This window comes from Odocoileus virginianus, chromosome 1, assembly GCF_023699985.2.
Source record: "Odocoileus virginianus isolate 20LAN1187 ecotype Illinois chromosome 1, Ovbor_1.2, whole genome shotgun sequence".
In the NCBI taxonomy this organism is placed as follows: domain Eukaryota; kingdom Metazoa; phylum Chordata; class Mammalia; order Artiodactyla; family Cervidae; genus Odocoileus; species Odocoileus virginianus.
Genome location: NC_069674.1, coordinates 84142356 through 84162413, shown reverse-complemented (window position 1 = coordinate 84162413; position 20058 = coordinate 84142356). Strand labels below are relative to the sequence as shown.

The 20058-nt window shown below is 37.4% G+C and overlaps 1 protein-coding gene across 2 annotated transcripts in view; it reads right to left on the bottom strand.

Annotated features, from left to right (window-relative positions):
• Positions 1 to 19707, bottom strand: part of TMEM196 (transmembrane protein 196) — a 313988-nt gene extending 294281 nt beyond the window's left edge. The window contains exon 1 of one of the 2 annotated variants that reach the window (XM_070470340.1): positions 19607 to 19707. The gene's annotated coding sequence lies outside the window, so the exon portion shown is untranslated. Of the gene's footprint in view, positions 1 to 1001; positions 1468 to 19606 lie in introns of those variants that run through there. The other variant, XM_070470349.1, reaches the window with a different exon arrangement.
• Positions 19708 to 20058: the final 351 nt, after the last annotated feature.

The following is a 20058-nucleotide window of genomic DNA, read 5'->3' as shown; positions in this document are numbered from 1 at the left end:
CAAAATAATTACATGAAATGCTGTTATGTATAACCATATCCAACATACACGATGAGATTATGAATTCCTTGGGGTTAGAGACCACATTTGTCTATCATTCTCCTTTTTGAGGATTAGAGTTGAGCTTAATTTGTCTAAGCATCTTAGAAACCACAATGTTCAACAGTCCTTTCAGCATGAGGAAATCCAGGCATTTCAGAGGAATTGTGTGGGGGATTGAGTCAGCTCTCTGTATCAACAGGACAAAGATACATCAGCAGAAGATGGTACAAGATGTTTTTAACAGGATTTCACTTGGGTGTTGATGACATCCTTAAATGAGGATTCTTTCATAGACCTTCACATTCCTTCTTGTTTGGTTATTCGCCAAGTTGCATGCTACTTTTGCAACCCCATGTACTGCAGTCCACCAGGATCCTATATCAATGGGATTTTCTAGGCAAGAATACTGGAGGGGTTTGCCATTTCCTTCTCTAGGGGATCTTCCTGACCCAGGGGTCAAACCTGCATCTCCTGTATTTGCAGGCAGATTCTCTACCGTTGAGCCGCAGGGAAGCCCAACTGACACATTAGAAGATAGTTAAACCAAACAGGGTGAGGTGCTCAGGAACATTGAACATTGTATTAGCAAAACCTTAGATGAGAATTAAATGCTTCTCTGCTTGTTACTTTAATGATTTGATTTTCCTGAAGCTGACGTGTAAGAGAATAAGGGTTGTATGTTTATCCTCCACAGTGCCCAGCATGTACTTGCACATAATGGCTGTTAATGGATATGTTTTTTGAGCATGTGATGTGATCAGAGAGTAGAGTGACAGGTGCAGAACTGATATTCCCATTTCCCAATTCCAACTACGTCAAAAGAAGCAAACAAAAACTGGTAAATGTGTAAAACAGAGAGAAAGGATGAATTGCCAGGCAAAGCAGAGTTTATCTGCAAAAAGAAATGTGCTTTATAACTACAGGGACTAAAGCACAAGAGGGGATAAGATAATCTTTACCTTCCAGGATTTCTTCTAGGGCTAATCCATGCGAGGAAAGTGCTCTGAATCCAAGGGTGTAAGAACCATTTAAATGCAGTCTAACCATGGCTGCCTGCTGCATTGTGTAGCTGCTATTTTTAGCCCACATTCATGCTGCTCTGGGTCAGAACGGGGGACATCTGTGGTGAGAGGAATAAATTGCTTGCAGCAAGACAAGTTTTGATGAATAATTACTTGTGTTATAATGTGCAGTCAGGGCAGCTCCACTCCACAGTCTGAAAACGAAGACTTCCAGGAAGTAATCCTGGGCGAGTCCTCGGTGGCTGTCTATGGCTTCCAGCACTAATGATACTTGACGGTGCTGCCAGGATGATCTAGGACTAATAGACTTGCTGTGAACCCTACCAGAGGTGAGGCCCAAGGCTGATGTTATACAACACAGTTATGTTTTCAAAGCACTTCATAATCATTAATTTTAGTCCCGATATTCCGGCAAAGTAAGTAAAAAAAATTTTCCATGTAATTTTAATGCTGTCTCTTCAGTTTTATATTTCTAAACTCTAGATGTTCTACTAAGTGCAAAGACTTTTCAAAAATTTCATTTTTCAAGAGCCGAAGTAAGTAAACCTTCTGTTTTTATTTATTTAACATTGTTTGACACTGCAGGTACCCGGCTTCTTTCTTCTTCTACTTTCCTACAGCCCAATGGTGCCAGCACCTGATCAGCCTTAACCATAAGCTACTTCACCTTTGAATCTGGATCCAGTTTTAGGGAAATCAATCACAATCATCTAATTTATCATATTTTAGAGAAAAATATAAAGTATTCAGTACTTGCTGTGTTCATAAATAAGTAACTTTCTCTCCAGACAGCAAAAGACTCAAAGAAAAGGCCTCAGAGCAAGGAATAAATCAAGAGTACTGCCAGTAAAACCTGGCTTCAGGATAAAGCTCTTACCTAATGTGTGACTGTAAGACTTCTGTTGAGACTTCAGAAGTAAGTAGGGTGCCTCATAGACCTTCTCAACTACTCAGAACAACTTCTAAAAACCTTAAGGATGCTGTCCCATGATACCTTGTTTCTCAGACTAAGGTAGACAGGCTTCTCTCAGAGAACAACTCTTCTTATGGATTTATCCTCAATGAGATTCATAAGAAACCTACAGTGTTTACAAAAAATAACATCACTAGAAGCACTGTGGGCACAACAAAAAGGGTCAGAGTTCAAAATTAAAACACATCTTGGAGAAGCCAATCTTGCAAGAGTGAGCTACCCTAGTTAAGCACAAACATGTACCGTTGCTTACAGAAAAGGAGGAACAACTCAAAGGATGCAGCCCTGAAAGCATAGCTAAGAGTGTCAAAGAACCATCACCAAGGAAGAGTACCGGGCCCTGATGAAAGGCCTGACATGTGCCCGCCTACTAGGCAAGTAATTAGCATAGGCAAATCAAAGCCAGAAAGTCTCTGGGTCAGGAAGATCCCCTGGAGGAGGGCATGGCAACCCACTCCAGCATTTTTGCCTGGAGAATCCCATGGACAGAGGAGCCTGGCAGGCTATTCTGTAGGGTGGCAAAGAGTTGGACACGACTGAAGTGACTCAGCACACATGCACACTAGCTTATGTGCACAGACCATAAATGCTCTGCTCAATTTAACAATATGACCTAGAATCTCAGGTTGGAAGATTAGAAAGCTACTTCCATGTGGCCACTTCTCAAAAGCATGTTTAAATTAACATTTTACTGGCTAAAGTACAAATTTGCATAGGCTACTCTTCTATTCAGTAAAGTAGATTACCTATCATGTAAGAAAATAAACCCTCCACCTCCCCTGCCTTCCTGCCATGGAACTCAAAACAATTTTCATTTGGGAAAACTTTTCAATTAGGAAAAATAAAAAGAAACGCTACTCGTTTAATTCACCATGATCTATACAGTTTGCAACTTTCCTTCTTTTCTACTATAGGAATAGCAATTCACGACATTCCGACCCTTTTTCTCTCCCATATCTCTGGAAGATGTCACTAACTGACCACGGTACTAGTTTCTACTAGTCCAGACCTGGCCTCATGATTTCTCACAAAACTGAGAAAGGTTTTGCCTGCCAAGCTGAATTGTCATGGATGGACCTCTATCTACCATTATTTTCGTATGATATGTGTCTTGATAGATCTCTGTGATCCACATAAATTAAAATCCCAGTGAGGGGACAAACTACAGACAGATGCTGAAATTTCAGCTCTACTACTGAGACAGTAAAGCATAGTTTTTGAGATCCTAATCCATGGAGCAGCAGACACTGATCTTTTAGTATAGTTCTGCCACTGAATAGCTGGGTGACCTTGGGCAATTACTTAGCCTCTATGTGTCCCAGAGGTCTCGTCTATAAAATAGGAATAACATTATCTACTTCATATATTAATTATAACTATTAACTGAAACATACATAATGAAGATTTATAAAATATAAAGTGTATCTATGAAATACTTCAAATGACTGGTACCAAGTTGTGCACAAATGTATTATTCTAACTTCATTTTAATTACTCCTCCTAGCTCCATGACTTTGGCAAGTTATATAAACCTTCTCTATGTTTGTGGGTTAGAAGATATTTGTCTAGTATATATGTCAACATTTACTTACTTATACACATACAATTTAATATACCTGGGAGTTCTAAAATAATTTTTATTGAAATAGAATGGAAACATCTAAAGTATGCTGCATATTTCCCTATATCGTGAACAGTATGCCAAATATTTCAAATTTTCTGTACCTGTCACAGTCAACAATCAGTGCACTATAATAAAATATTTTAGGGAATGTTAGCATGCCTTTTCATTAAATGACCCACAGGACATAGCGGCATTCATTTTCTCTGGGCTTTTGGTGTTGACTCAGTGCTTCTTTCAAGAGCTGGCAAGGGGTATTGAACTGTTCAATTCTGTCTAGTCAAAGCTATGGCTTTTCCAGTAGTCATGTATGGATGTGAGAGTTGGACTATAAAGAAAGCTGAGTACCAAAGAATTGATACTTTTGAACTGTGGTGTTGGAGAAGACTTTTGAGAGTCCCTTGGACTGCAAGGAGATCCAACCAGTCCATCCTAAAGGAGATCAGTCCTGGGTGTTCATTGGAGGGACTGATGTTGAAGCTCAAACTCCAATACTTTGGCCACCTGATGTGAAGAGCGGACTCATTTTGAAAAGACCCTGATGCTGGGAAAGATTGAGGGCAGGAGAAGAAGGGGATGACAGAGGATGAGATGCTTGGATAGCATCACCGATACAATGGACATGAGTTTGAGTAAACTCCAGGAGTTGATGATGGACAGGGAGGCCTGGCGTGCTGTGGTTCATGGGGTCCCAAAGAGTCAGACACAACTGAGTGACTGAACTGAACTGAATGATTCAATTCTGTAGCCCAATGCTATGTTTTTCTTATCTCCTTCTTTAGCCAGATTTCTTCTTACAATCACTGGTTCTCTCACCGTTTTTAACCTCCCTGATTCCAGTTTTCTCTGTACTTCTCTGAACTTTTGCTCCACCTCTTACATGCCTTGCCACTTGTTACAATGGAACTCAGCACTGCTCCTTCCCTTCAGGTTAGACTTGTAAATCAGACAATGGGAATTATTATAAGTTTTGCCAATTTTCCACATTCCTCACAGACTAATGAATCATTTGTTGTGCACCTCTTGATTTATTTCAAATTACTGATTTTGCCAAAAATCTCATCTCCCCATAAATTTGTTATGTTAGTTATAATATGTAACATATGTTATAACTAAAGAGCCATCTTAGGTAAAGATTTTTAAAAATGTAATGCTGTTCACTACAAAAAAGAAAAAACTCATAAAAGGAATTTCCCCTTGGATGCTATTCAGAATTGTTTATTATAGAGACACCAAAGTAAATCCCTCTTTCAATAATAAATAATCTTAAGAGGAAAAACACTAATAATATCACAGTTACATACAGCAATTCTTAAAGTGTGGTTCCAGGATCCTCTAGAAATGGAAATTCTCAGGCCCCAACCCAACTTTATAAAGTTCTGGAGATGAGGCCCACCAATCTGTTTTGATAAAATTGTCAGATGTCACTGACCCACACAAGTTAAAATTAGGTCCTACATGCATCTTGCTATCAAGTTTAATTATTTTCTTGTCTGAACTATAACTTATCACAGATATGAATACTTAACATTTTTAAAAACACAAGATTAGTGGGGGTTTTTTTCAACCTTGATCCCCTCTCAAGGATCCAGATTCTCCTGAAAATGTCACATAGTAGCTACTATAATCAAGACATGGGTCTCAAATTAATGAATTTTTCTAATTCTTAGTAGAACTGCAGCAAACAGTTGAGACCTGCCAATGAAAAGAATTAAAATAGTTCTGAATAACTAATGGACTGATTCTGCTTCCATTTGTAATTACTTTTCCTCATTTGCAGTTTGGGAAAACTATTTGGGATGATTTAATTCACTTGTTATCTGCTGTTTGCATAGCTGGAGAGAGAAAACAGATGTTATTTGCAGCAGCAGGCTTGTCATCTCACAGGTCATCTTCACAGGCTGATTTCTTGATGGAATAACCAAGTTATAACTGCTGCTTTGCAGCACAGAAATAGGAATTTGACGATATATCTCGAGATTATCAGTTTCTTGAAGATTGACCAGCTCTAATGAAACTCTTAAGAAGACCTGTATTAAACAGGATGAAGTGAAGTGAAGTGAAGTGGCTCAGTCGTGTCTGACTCTTTGCAATCCCATGGACTATAGCCTACCAGGATCCTCAGTCCATGGGATTTTCCAGGCAAGAATACTGGAGTGGGTTGCCATTTCCTTCTCCAAATAGGATAGCAAATTATTAATTGATTCTGAAGAGATTTTTTAATTCTATCACCACAATACTCAAATTTGCTCTACAAAGTACCATTTCTCTGGTAGCATTATCTTTTAGAAACCAAAATATTGATCAAAAAACCCCCTTGCCTTCTTCCTTAGATGGACTGATTCTTAAATGACTTCTGTTCCTTGCTAACTATTATCATCAGATAAGCACTGATTTTACAGAATGCAGTCTTCAAAACTCCTTAGACTATCTTACTTTAAAATAATAATAATGGGAAAGGATATGCCCTTCTATAAAATCTCAGACTCTTTTAGAAATGACACCACGAATCAAAATGCCTCATTTCCTACTCTTCAAAGTAAGTCTGGATCAAGAATGGTTCTGAATACAATAATTTTTAAAAAATAAAACTTACTTTGTCAAATAAACCTGTTTTCTTAAATAAGTCTAGAAACTCACAAAATATATAACAAAAACAAACCCTAATTCCTTTGTGCTTTGCAAGCAGCATAAAAGTAAGTAAATTTGTGGGTAATAATAGAGACACATTCATGTAAACTTTTTCTCCAATAGACAAGTCAGTCAGTTACAGTATTGCTTGAATTTTAACACATCTAATTTCTTGCAGGGGAGCAAAATTCTATTGATCGCTTCCACAGCAATTTAAATCAAGACATACGGTTTTGCTTTCCTGAAAAACTAGTGAAGTATTTCTGAGACTTTTTATTTACTAGGCTGAGTATTTTTTGAGTACTTACTGCCTACAGAATAAAATATTTTTTCAATAAAATAGTTCTCAAAACTTATTAAGAGATGTATAGACCTCAGTCGCCAAGGAGAAAACAAACAGGAGTTCCTTGGACATGGTAGTATATTTTAACTAGCTTTGTCCAGAAAGACCAGTAGTGTTTACATATCCAAAGTCTGTGAGTTATTGCCAGTAGCCAATCTAGACTATCTTGCACAAACCCATGCACTTGAAATGCTAACCAAGTCCAAAGATCATGTGCAAAAAAAGCAGGATTAGAAAAGAGTGTAGAGACGACTAAAGGTATCATTAAAAGGAAGGAAAATAATATATTAATAGGACAGAAAATCTCCATAGTCCTGGAGAGAAGAGAAGTACATGATAAAGTTTTTAAATTTTATTGTTTTAGTGCCACAACAGGAAAAAAAAATCTCTTTTGTACTGCCTCAATTACTTTTATTACTTTTAACTATAGAAAAATGGCTCTCTCTCTCCTCCTTTAAATAAAGTAATACTTTTATTAGGTTTCAAATATGTGACTTCCATATTTAGGGAAAAAACCCACTAAATTCAACTTTGTCCAGATTATACCCCTGAATATATAATCTACTAGTAGTTAATGAAAATAAATTTAAAATGTTTAAAGCATTATAAAGAAATAAGACTGTAAGGAATATTTTGGTTTCAGACATTGAAAATTAAATATACAATTAGAGATACACACAGAAATTTCTGATCCAATTATTTTAATTTAATATGACACGATGGACATGAGTTTGAGTAGGCTCCTGGAGTTGGTGATGGACAGGAAGGACTGGCATGCTGAAGTTCATGGGGTCGCAAAGAGCGGATGTGACTGAACTGAACTGAATACCATTACGAGGGTGAAAGGAAAAAGTACAAAACAAAATTTAAGAGCAGGTTAAGTTAGAACAGCTGAAAAAATTTTTTTGTTTTGCCAAACTTGCTTGAATGTACAGTTTCAGAGTCTCTGAGATGTTGAATGGCAAATATTAACTCCATGAAACAAATGTATTGGAAAAATGAATAACTTTGATCAAGTACTGTCAAGTGTTGCTCCTTACAGGGATGGCTTTACCCTTTAGGGCAAATACCCTTTAGGGTACTACGCTAAGTGAAATAAGTGAGACTGAGAAGGATAAATTCTGTACCATTTTTCTCATATATGGAATCTTAAAAAAAAAAAATCTCAAAATACAGACACTAGATTAGTGATTAGCACAGGGAAAGGTGTTCAGGGGGGTGGGAAAAATGGGAGAAAGAGATCATCCATATGGTAACAGATGGGAACTAAATTTATGGTGATGACCACTCTGAAATATATACAGATGTCAAACCATAATGCTGAACACCTCAAACTTATATAACAAAAAACAAACTAAAATGCAATGTTTTTTTTAAGAGTGGCTTTACTATTATTTTATACAATACATAGTGTATACTCCAGTAATGGCTTCTAGGAACAGTGAAACATTTTCTCCTCCACGAGTGCAGCCCAAGACGACAGGCAAAGGAGAGTTAGATTACCCTGGCAACACACGGGCAGAAGGCAGTAAGCACCCACTTTTGCCTGTGCATTTGTATTAAATATTAATTGGGATTTCATCTATATTTTATTCAGGTTGAAGAAACATATAGGAGCAGAATAATCTGAATTCAGAGACTAAGCCATACTGAAATAAAAGTATTCTCACCAAGAGTCTTTTGTAAGATGTACTATAGTAGCAGTAACTTAGGCTTTGGAGTCAGATAGATCAGGTTATTCCAGTCTTCGCTGATCAGCTGGGTAGCTTTGGAAAATTATCTAACTGCAGAACTTTCGACTGAAAAGTGAGGATTCTCCAATAAATCACTGGTGTGTTGAGACAATCTGTGTCAGTGCCTAGAAAATGCACGGTTTATGATTTTGCAAAGTATACAGTAATTATGACATTGGAAGGTATTATTTACTAGTGTATCTCAGGATATTAAGTCAAATATTAAACCAATTAAAATATATATGTAGCTAAAACTGTCACCCAAGATTAGCCCTATAAAACTCTTACTTTGAAATATGAAAAGAAGGACATGTGTAAGAAAAACAGTATCTACTTGGATTTTAGGACTAGAATACCTATAAAATATTTTATGGATTTGATACTTCTGAAGCAGTTCATAGAAATGAAAAGTATTTTCAAAAGGTACTACCATTTATTAGAAGTCAAAAATAAAGGGAAATGAAGCACATTTTAATTAAGATGTTTAAATTCTATTTCTAGGTTCATCCATTTTTTTTCTCTAACAATGACTTAAGAGTTTCAAGTCAGATTTTATATGTGTTTTGAATTTCTCTTGTTTTAGATACTTCATAAGGCCCATGTATTAGTGCTGCAGCTTAAGTACTGTTAAATTTATAAATTGAAAAATAAAGTAGTTGAAAATTAAAAAAATTGATTCAAAGATTCAAGTTGTTTAAGAGCATGGAAAATAGGAGGAGAAAATCTATATATGCAGCAGAAATTTTAAGAAGAGAAAATATCAAGAATAGCTGTCTTTCAAAAGAATGTTCCAGAATTGGAAAAAAAAAAGAAAACAAAGTTTTCATAGAATAGACAGGATAATTTGAACAGGGTAAATAAAAGATCTATATCTATGCCCATTACTGTTAAGCTTAGTGTATCAAAGACAAATTAAAAAAAATTAAAACCAGTCATTAAAAAGAAAGATTTGACAGCAGGATTTCCATCAGCAACTGGCTCTTTCCCCAGTTTTCTCTAGCTCATTAAGTAGTAGCATAATTTCCTAAGATGTTTTGCCCCAAACCCCTGAGTCATGCTTCAGTCCTCTATTTACAACATATCCGTATTTCAATCATCAGAGTAAGTCTGCTTATCTTTAACTTCTAAATGTCTCCCGAATCTGAACACTTCTGACCACATTCAGTGCCCTACACCTCACCCAGGATTTCACCTAAAGGACTGAAATCACCTTCCAACTGATTTCCCAGTGCCTCACCTCTATGAATTAATCATACTGCATACCTGCTCAAACTATTTGATAGCCTTCCATCTCATTCAAAGTAAAGTTCAGATTCTTTTCTGCAGCATACAAAATGCTACATGACCTTGCACCTTTATCTCCAACTCCTCCTCCTAATCACTCCTCTTGACTAATCACTTTAGCCACATAGTCGAAGCTTAATCTCATCCTCAGGGCCATCTTTATGGTTGTTCTCTCTGCCTGGAATGATATTCACCCACGTCATAGCATAGCCTGTTCTCTCATTGTATTTGGATTTATACTCAATAATCTCTTCATAAAAGATTTAACACTTCTTTATAATTGCTTTTAGCATTTAACATGATGCGACATAGTATCACATGCTTATTGGTTGGTTTGCCAATCCCTAAACTAGAACAAAGTCCATGAGTATATGACATTACACTTCCCAGTGCCTCAAACAGTGCCTGGCATATAATTCTCCAAAAAATTATTTCTTAAATAAACTCTTATTTCCAGCAAAGAGAAATAATACACATTGTTTTCAAAAACTCGTGGAATATTCACAAAAATTTGCCCGACACTGGGGCACAAAGGAAATCCAATCAATTCACAATAATATATATCATAATTATCATGAAGAAGTACGAATCCACTTAAACCATTAAATTATAAAAGCAACAAAATGTCCCTTATAAAACAAATGTCTTCTCTCTGTGCAGACAGAATCTAATACAAACTGCCAAAACAAAATCTCAAAGACTCAGTATGTCACTCACTTAGGAAATAATTTACTCAGTAGCTACTATTTGTCTGGAGAGAATTTTTTTAAAAAAAAGAATTTGCCTAAAGTGACTGAAATTGAGTAAGAAAAACTATGTAAAATATTTCACATAAAGTCAAATTTAATGTTGTAAAGTTTGAAAAGTCAAAAGCCCAGTTTAGCTGAAGAAATGACTTTTGATCTGGGACTTAATGGATAAAATTTAACAGGTGCCTGTGGGGAAGGAGAAGAAAGAAAATCCAGATGGAGAGGTTGGTAAGTGTTAATCTGTGAAATCAAGGAAGTGTACATTTTTAGAGAAATACCAAGTCATCCAACTTGGTGGAAATACATGCTAAGTGGTAAAGTTATAGTGAAGGCAAATTCTGAAAGCTTTATAAGTAAAGCTACTGAATACCAACCTTAATGGAGAGGTGATAAGAAACTGCAAAAGGCTTTAAAGAGAAAATTTTTTTAAATCTAAATAATATCTCAGAAAATTTTATTTGGCTGAAGATATTTCTCTGCTAAGAACAGGGCCCATTATCAGTTGTGGGCAGAGAAACTGGTCACTGAAGCATTCTCTAACCTGAAAAAAAGAAAGAAAAACTAGAAAGAGAAGGAGGGAGGAAGGGAGAGAGAATGAGAGAGAGAGAGAATTTGAGAGAACTGTGTCTTATATATAAGTCTTTTGTCTAAAAATACATTCCTCAATTCTGATAAAGAAGATCCATGTCATGCATGCCTACCTACATCTGTGGAAAAGAAAAAGAAAGTTCAGAGTCCCTTGTAACTGTACTAATTTCCAGCCCATTAGAAGAGCTGGAGTGTGGGAACTCTCAGCTTAAGAGTAAATAGCTCCTGGCTTCCATCACTGAAAAGAAATAAATCTGTTTTCACCCTTGAATGGGAGGTCACTGAGTGAGATGAAAAGAGCTCTGCAATTACTGAGCCATGCAGGATATGCTGAGTAATATATTTATGTGCAATTTGCACAATTTCTCAATTAGTTTTAAATATCAAGCTTATCCTAGCTGACATCTAAGCTTTAATATTATCCAATTCAAGTAAAGTATGTGGTTTTGAATTTGCTTTGCAAATAGTATGTTCTTCAGGGTTGCTTATGCAGAAATATTCTGATCGCAGTAGCTATATGATCTGTCTCAAGAGTTCTGACCAGATAATTCTATTTAGCCACAGAAATGGAATACACATCTCCGAACAGATCTATTGAGACAATGACTACAGAATATTTATCTGACTTAAAATTTCTAAATACTGTTTCTAGGTTATGACGATAGGTCAAATAAATATATGTAATTTATCTTCCTCCAGAAAACACACACTCATTTTTAACACTTTGCTTTGCAAAAGCTTAAAATTCACAAGGATGAGGTAAGGACAGCAAATGGGCCTGTGCTGACAACGGCCACTGAGAATGACAGAGGCTGAGATGAGGGCCAGAAAGTGTTAGCTGCTCAGTGGTGTCTCACTCTTTGAAATCCTATGGACTGTAGCCTGCCAGCCTCTTCTGTCCATAGGATTTTCCAGGCAAGAGGACTGCAGTGGGTTGCCATTCCCTTCTTCAGGGGATCTTCCTGACCCAGGGACTGAACCTGGGTCTCCTGCATTGCACGCAGATTCTTAACCATCTGAAGCACTGAGATGAAGGCCAGTTGAGTTCAGTCACTCAGTCATGTCCAACTCTTTGCGACCCCATGGACTGCAGCACGCCAGGCCTCCCTGTCCATCACCAACTCCTGGAGTTTACGCAAACTCATGTCCATTGAGTCAGTGATGCCATCCAGCCACCTCATCTTTCGTCATCCCCTTCTCATCCTGCCCTCAATCGTTCCCAGCATCAGGGTCTTTTCAAATGAGTCAGCTCTTCCCATCAAGTGGCCAAAGTATTGGAGTTTCAGCCTCAACATCAGTCCTTCCATTGAACACTCAGGACTGATCTCCTTTAGGATGGACTGCTTGGATCTCCTTGCAGTCCAAGGGACTCTCAAGAGTCTTCTCCAACACCACAGTTCAAAAGCATCAATTCTTCAGTGCTCAGCTTTCTTCACAGTCCAACTCTCACATCCATACATGATTACTGGCAAAAGCATAGCCTTGAATAGACGGACCTTTGTTGGCAAAGTAATGTCTCTGCTTTTTAATATGCTATCTAGGTTGGCCATAGCTTTTCTTCCAAGGAGTAAGTGTTATTTAATTTCATGGCTACAGTCACCATCTGCAGTGATTTTGGAGCCCCCCAAAATAAAGTCTGACACTGTTTCCCCAGGTATTTGCCATGAAGTGATGGGACCCGATGCCATGATCTGTTTTCTGAATGCTGAGCTTTAAGCCAACTTTTTTCACTCTCCTCTTTCACTTTCATCAACAGGCTCTTTAGTTCTTCTTCACTTTCTGCCATAAGGGTGGTGTCATCTGCATATCGGAGGTTATTGATATTTCTCCCGGCAATCCTGATTCCAGCTTGTGCTTCATCCAGCCCAGCATTTCTCGTGATGTACTCTGCATGTAAGTTAAATGAGCAGACAATATACAGCCTTGATGTACTCCTTTTAATATTTAGAACCAGTCTGTTGTTCCACGTCCAGTTCTAACTGTTGCTTCCTGACCTGCATACAGATTTCTCAAGAGATAAGGGCCAGTGGGATATAAAAACGCAGTTCTACAGTCTATGTTCACCCAGAGAGACCTGTGTCCTTCTGGAGGAAACACTTCCCCCTAATTCACAAGAATAACTGGCTCAGTACATGCAAGACAGCCAAAATTCAATTTGGCAGTAGCGAAAAACGAAAAACCAACACAATTTGTATTTCAAGAAGCACAATGATAGCAGCACTGTGTGTGCAAGTGGGTAATGACTTAAGGGACTACGGTAAACACTGAGGACTTGGATCCCTCTCTCACACCACACAAAGGGGAATCGATCACCATCTCCAGCAGAAGCCTAGAGGTTTAGTCTCTCACCCAAGGGAAAAAGAGAGTCTCTGTACTGGGAGGCCCAGAAGGATCTTGGAGAATATATTTCCAAAACAGCAGGATTAAGTGACCACTGCCATTCCAAACACTGGAGGCAGAAATATCTCCTGAACTATCACACTGTCCCAAGATGTTGATCCAAGAGGTTCCTCAGAAACAATCAACTCATAAACTTAGAGATTAGCTTAAGTAACAGGAATTCCAATTTTTTGTCTCCTACTCTTATCCACGTGCACAATGCCAAGTCCTGACTGACCTTCAAGAGAAAAGATGTCTTTAAATTCAACTATGGAGATATAAACAATCAAAAGGGGGACAAAAGCTGGAAGAAACAGAGAATGCTGGGACAAGAAAATAATGATATCATTCATTTATGCAAACATATGACAAGAAAACACTTGTTTCCTAGGAATTAAAAAAAATTGTAAAAATGAAAGTTCAATAGAAGGTAAATAGCTGGAAGATAACATAGGAAATCTTCCCAGAAAGTACAGCAAAAAGACAAAGCAAAAAAAGAAAATTAGATCAGACCAGGCAGTCTGACATCCAACAGACTTTTCACATCCTCTTTTTGATTTCTATACCTGTTTTACTGCTGACATAAAACGACATAGATTAGCTTTTGAAGACTCCTTGAGAGACATATGCTGTTTTGAATACAAAAATCAAAGTTTGGAGGACTATCGGCCCAATGAGTTATTCATTAAGCCCAATGTTAGTCTTCACCTGCACCCTAGATTATACATACGTTATACCCCCTAATGAAGCAAAACCATCCATACCGCAAGCCATTACCTAGACACATATATGAACTCTTCATTCATAAGTGGATTAGCTACTCCCAGAGAGCAGGGACCATATCCGATTCCTTGCTGTGTCTTGTATCTACTGGCATACAATGAACACTGACTAGAATTTTATTGAATAAACATTGAATGTATTTCCATAAACTTTTATCATATAGTAAAGGGGTATATTTTTTTCTTATATAGAAATTGCTCAGGGCTGGTGCACTGGGAACCCTGAGGGATGGGATGGAGAGGGAGGCGGGAGGGGGGATCGGGATGGGGAACACATGTAAATCCATGGCTGATTCATGTCAATGTATGGCAAAAACCACTACAATATTGTAAAGTAATTAGCCTCCAACTAACAAAAATAAATGGGGAAAAAAAAAAAGAAATTGCAGGTGACTCAACTTTAGCAGCTGCAGTTAATTAAGCAATTATTTTTTCCCCTCACTGAATGTCTCTGGTGAGGTCATGGCGATGTAGTCACAAAAATAAACGAACTAGCTTTCAGAAAATAAAATTTGGCAACTGTCACGTTCCTCTATGATGAGTGTGTTCAGTGCCACACTGGTCGGTCTCTAATGTGAGACCAAGCCTGGAGTTGATGAGGCATGGAAGTTCCTTTGATTCCTTAGTTACTGTGTATTAAAATAATCAAGGGAATCCTGAAGTCTGTGACAAATTCTTATGTTGACGCTAGGAATAAAGTATCACTGAAACATGCTAGCCCCAGAATGGGCAGCAATCTGTCCTTACTGGAGCTGACACCTGTCCTGGATGTAATTTTTCCTTCCTGGCTGCTAGCGGCTGTAACATTATCAATATGGGAAGCTTCCAGAATGCCTTGATTGACCAGTATGGATTCCCACATAACAAAGCCTCAAAATAAGGGACTTATTTTATAATAAAGAAGTTGCAAAACTGGACACGTGACCAAAGATTTACCAGGGTTTTACTCTGGCAATTTCTAAATTCTCAGTTGAAAGCAGATATAATCTGATGGTACCGCACCTCAGCTGTACCACAGATTGTTCACTTTCTGCCCTGTTGCTTCTCTGCCAGCACCACACAGGAGGCAAGCAAGACCTTGCTGAGCATTCTGACACATTCACAAATCAGGAAAGGCAAGGCAAGGTGTATCCTATGACAGAACACTTGACTGATGGTAGGTGGACTTTGAAGGACCCGTAGTGTGATGGATTTTCAGTTGTCCACAGTTATGATCAGCTTAGTAACATACTTTGGAGTGGCTTTTCTTCTTTTCCTGTTTCTCTCTTTCCACTCATCTCTTCTGGTTCCTTGGACTCTTTAAGCAAAACAAACTACCTTCAAGCAAGCCTTTTTATTTCCTGCTGTGCTTTTAGTGGGGCATAAATTAAGACACTAGGCTTAAAACTCCAGGAATCCCTGATATACATACATACATAACAGAGAAAAAGAAGTATATATAAGTTTATATACATATATATATACATGAAACAATTGACCATAAACCTAAATCATTTTAGATAATTACAGTACTTTCTAAAATGGAAAAACATGCTCTTTAGAAATAATAAATCAAAACAAAGCAAGCATCTATTACCTGATTTGTCATCTATCAGTGCTCCTACAAATAATTTTAGAATAAAAATAAGTTATTATATGTTGTAGGTAAATTATTAGCTGATGGTGGGATCTAGAGTGTTTCTTGGGTTAATTTAACATAATGTTTCTAAATATTTTAATTCTAACATACAAATTCTAACCATTTCCTACATTAGTATTATAAATGCTAAATTCCAGAGTAATACTTTTGATGGAAATACCTAAAATTTAGTAAGTAAACTAATGTGAACAAAAACAGAATGGTAAAAATGTTGTAATAATTAAGAATGGTAAATATTTTAAAATTTCACATATATGCTATTCATCTAATAGGACTGTATCTCTTTTTCTAGGACTCTAAATATTAAATTTTACACTTCTAATTTATATCATACATGCAAAGCTCTCTTTATGACTGGAAAATAAATGGCAATAATTCTTTCTTTCTTAAATATTCTACTGCAAAATAAGAACTATGACAATAAGTAATAAGCTCCATATGACATTTTTTTCTGTCTAAATTGCATAAGGGCTAAACATTAAAATGATTTTTACACATGGTATAAAAAAAGAAAAATGCATTTTCAATTTTGAATTGTTAAAATGAGTAAGGGGAAAGAAGTACAATATAACCATATCACACATATTCAATTTGATTTTTTCATATGATACAGTGGTCATTTTCTACAAAAGCAATAATAATATGATGTTCATAATCTGAATCTGACTGTGATAGGCAGGTTCTGAGATGGTACCCAAGACTGCCATTCCTAATGGCACACTCCTATTGTAGTACCCCAGTCCCTTCAGTTTGGGAGGCACTGACTATGATGCCATTCACTCACATGGCTGAAATATATACGACAAATGAATCATACTAAATTTTAAAGGTGAAGGGATTTTTTCAGATCAAGTAGGGTCCCAAATTAGTTACTCTGAGGTCATCAACTGGGAGACTACCCTGGGTGGGCCTGACCTACACAGGTGGGCCTTTAAACCAGACCCTGCCTTTTCTGAAGTAAGAAATTCAGAGTGATAAAGACTTTCATGCTGGCCTCAAAGAAGCCAGCTTCCACGTTGAGGGAGGATAGCATCATGTGGCAAGGACCCGAGGGCAGTCTCTAGTTGCCGAGAGAAGTTTCATGGCAAAGCTAGTAAGGAAGAGAAAGCTGCAGCATATACCTGCAAGGAAATGGAATCAGCCAAAAGGGTTTGGAATAGGACTCCAAGCTCCAGATAAGGCAGCAGACTGGCTGAGTTCTGGAATGCAATTCTGTGAGACTATATAACAGAGAACTCAGCTACTCTGTGCACAGACTTCTGACGTTCAAAAACTGAGAAAATGAATCAAGGTTGTTTTAAGCTACTAAATTTCTGATAACTTGTTACACAGAAGCAAAGTAATACACTAGAATGAAGTCTGTCCTTTTATTTCCAGTTAAATTTCAACAGTATAGGCTCTAAAGTAATAAACACTTTCGTCTTAAGTCCAAAAAATTAAATGTTTCAGAGTCTTTGCATTTGCTTTAAACAACAATCTAAAACAAATTGATATGAATTACTTTATGAAAATAGGAGGCAAGATGAAAAATGCTGCAATGTCAGTTTGAAAATTTGTTAAAATCAAATACACGAAATGATGTGGAATGATTTTATATTCCCTATTTCAGGAATAACTTTTTTTGTTCATGATTTTGATTTAAAAAATGCTACAGTGGTATTAGCCTTGGGTGTTCAACATTCAATACCCACTATTACAAAGTAAAGAAAATTGAGGATGTTGAGCAAAGAAATGTAATTGGTTGAAAACTCATTTGAAATGCAACCAAGGAATGCTAAGGAAGTATCAATAGCATTTTTGAGCACTTGTCACATGCTTGCCACTTGCTTTACATAGGTCATCTATGTCTTTAACATTTACATAAGTATCTTTACTATTATGTCATCCATGGCTTACAAAAATTCTCTAAAAATGATACTTTAGATATTCAAGACCTTGAAACACAAAAGATTCAAGTAATTTATGCAATGCTATATAACTAAGTGACTGAGCTAAAGTTCTAATCTTTGTCATTCTGAATGGAAAGGTTCTTATCTCACTTAATTTAGGCTATCACCCTTCATTTCAAGTTTTTTGTTTTTTATTTGTCCACAAGGTTAAAACATCACATACCATGGACTACAACTTCCAGATATATATTATTTTACAGGACACCTGGAGAAAAAATGCAATATTTTGAAAGATACAGAAGCATGGATCATCAAGGTTAAGAGATGTTTATTGACTTATGAGTTCTCATAGAACTCAGATTCCCTTTTCAGATAGTTCTGAAATGTGTGAAAGGACCCATTGCGCTGACTTGTTAATATGTACCTGAGAATATTCTCAAAATTTGATGAACTTTGAAGATAACCTCAGTATTTGAGAAATATGGGCTAAAATAACCAGAGTTCACATCCTATCTGTGAGTTTTTATTACCCAATAGTATAAACCATCTTTTATGAAGTTGATGGCTCTGTCCCATAGTGGATGCTGTGAGCTGAGATTGCTCACCTTCTTCCCAAGCAGGTGAGAGCGCTCCTGACTTTTTTTCCACTTCAAAGACCTCATTTAAATTATCATGTATGAAAGGACACATTTGAGAGTGAAATAGGACTAATTCATAATTTTGTTGGCATTATCTCAGGCAAACTGGAACAAAAGATAACTCTGCTTTCTATTCCTTTTATTCTCTCACTCCTACTAAATACGCTTTTCATCACCATTAAGTACACCTGTTCCTTGCTTGGGCTTCCCAGGTGGCACAGTGGTAAAGAATCTGCCTGCCAATGCAGGAGACACAGGAGACGCCAGTTCCATTCCTGGGCCAGGAAGATCCCCTGGAGTAGCAAATGGCCACCTACTCCAGTATTCTTTGCCTGAACAATCCCAGGGACAGAGGCATCTGGTGGGCTACTGCCCATGGGGTTGCAGAGTCAGACAGAACTGAGCAGGCACGCATGCTCCTTGCCTGTTTTCCTAGATTATCTTTAATGCTTTTCATGTGTCCTTATTCAGCCTGCTTCCTGATGAACAACTAAATCAGCCAAACTTTCAACACTTTATGACCTTATACCTCCTGTATCTACCCCCATAAATCCCCCATTTTGAGGTAATCTACAATGTTTTGCTTTTCATTATGTTCAAAATTCTTAGTCCAAAGTTATTGGATACTAATGAACAAAAGACATTAGTAAGTTGAGAACTTTTTAAGGTTCATTCTGTTCAATTTGACCTTAGTCTTCTCCCCTTTCATAATCAATATTGTATCTCACTGCTGTTCTTTCAGATTACCCCACTTTCTCACATCCAGAGATCCACCCTTTTTTGTCTTCCTACTTAGCAGATGACCTTTCTACATACTTGGAAGGAGAAGATGGGTAGAGGTGATTTCTATTACTACTCTCCCAGAACTTTTAGCAGTACTGCACTGATTTCCTTTAAGGTCATTCATGTCATCACATGTTACTTATGAAAAAGAAAAAATATAAAGATATCACAAAAGATAAAATCTCCCTCTGATATATTTTCTATTCCATTTTCCTGAAATCAATATTAGTATCTGTCCAACTTCTATGACTTCTTCCACATCTTACCAAAACATTACTGTGTATTATGCATTTGGAGATTTATTTTTCTTTTAACTAGACAGAGTCACAACTAGCACTCTGAACCTAATTTTCACGTAAGACCTCTTTCTCTCAAAAATATATGAGTACTGTTGGGCTGTAGCCCCACAATCCAGTAAGCCCCATGCTCGTCTAGCCGCAAGACTGAAGAAAGAGACTGAAGTGAGGAACAGAGACATCAGTGTTTTAATGATGAAATGGTGAAACTTACTTGTTTGAAGCAAGGGCCTGGAGCGACATCTGAACGTGCGCAGAGGAAAGCAAGGAAATGGCGGCAGATTTCACTCCCCAGAGGAGGGCGGTGGGGGGAGGTTACCAGTTAAAGGGGGAATTGGTACCTGGTTGGCTCCTTGGTTACCAGGGAAACTAGGGGAGGGGGCCCGCCCCTCACCCCCTCTTTAACATGCTATCAGGTGGAGATGTTCTGATCTAAAGATTAGAACAGTCATCAGCTGGGGCTGAGGCAAGTATGTGGGAAAGTCAGTCAGGTGATTAGAGTGTAGGTGAAGTAGGCACTGGGCCAGACGGGGGATGTACCAGAGCAAGAGAATGGCCACCTTGGGAAACCTGATGATGAAAATGCACATATACTAATACACACAAAAGTAGCTTAAAAAGGCAATAATATAAGATGCTGGGAGATTTTAGGAAAATATGTTATTC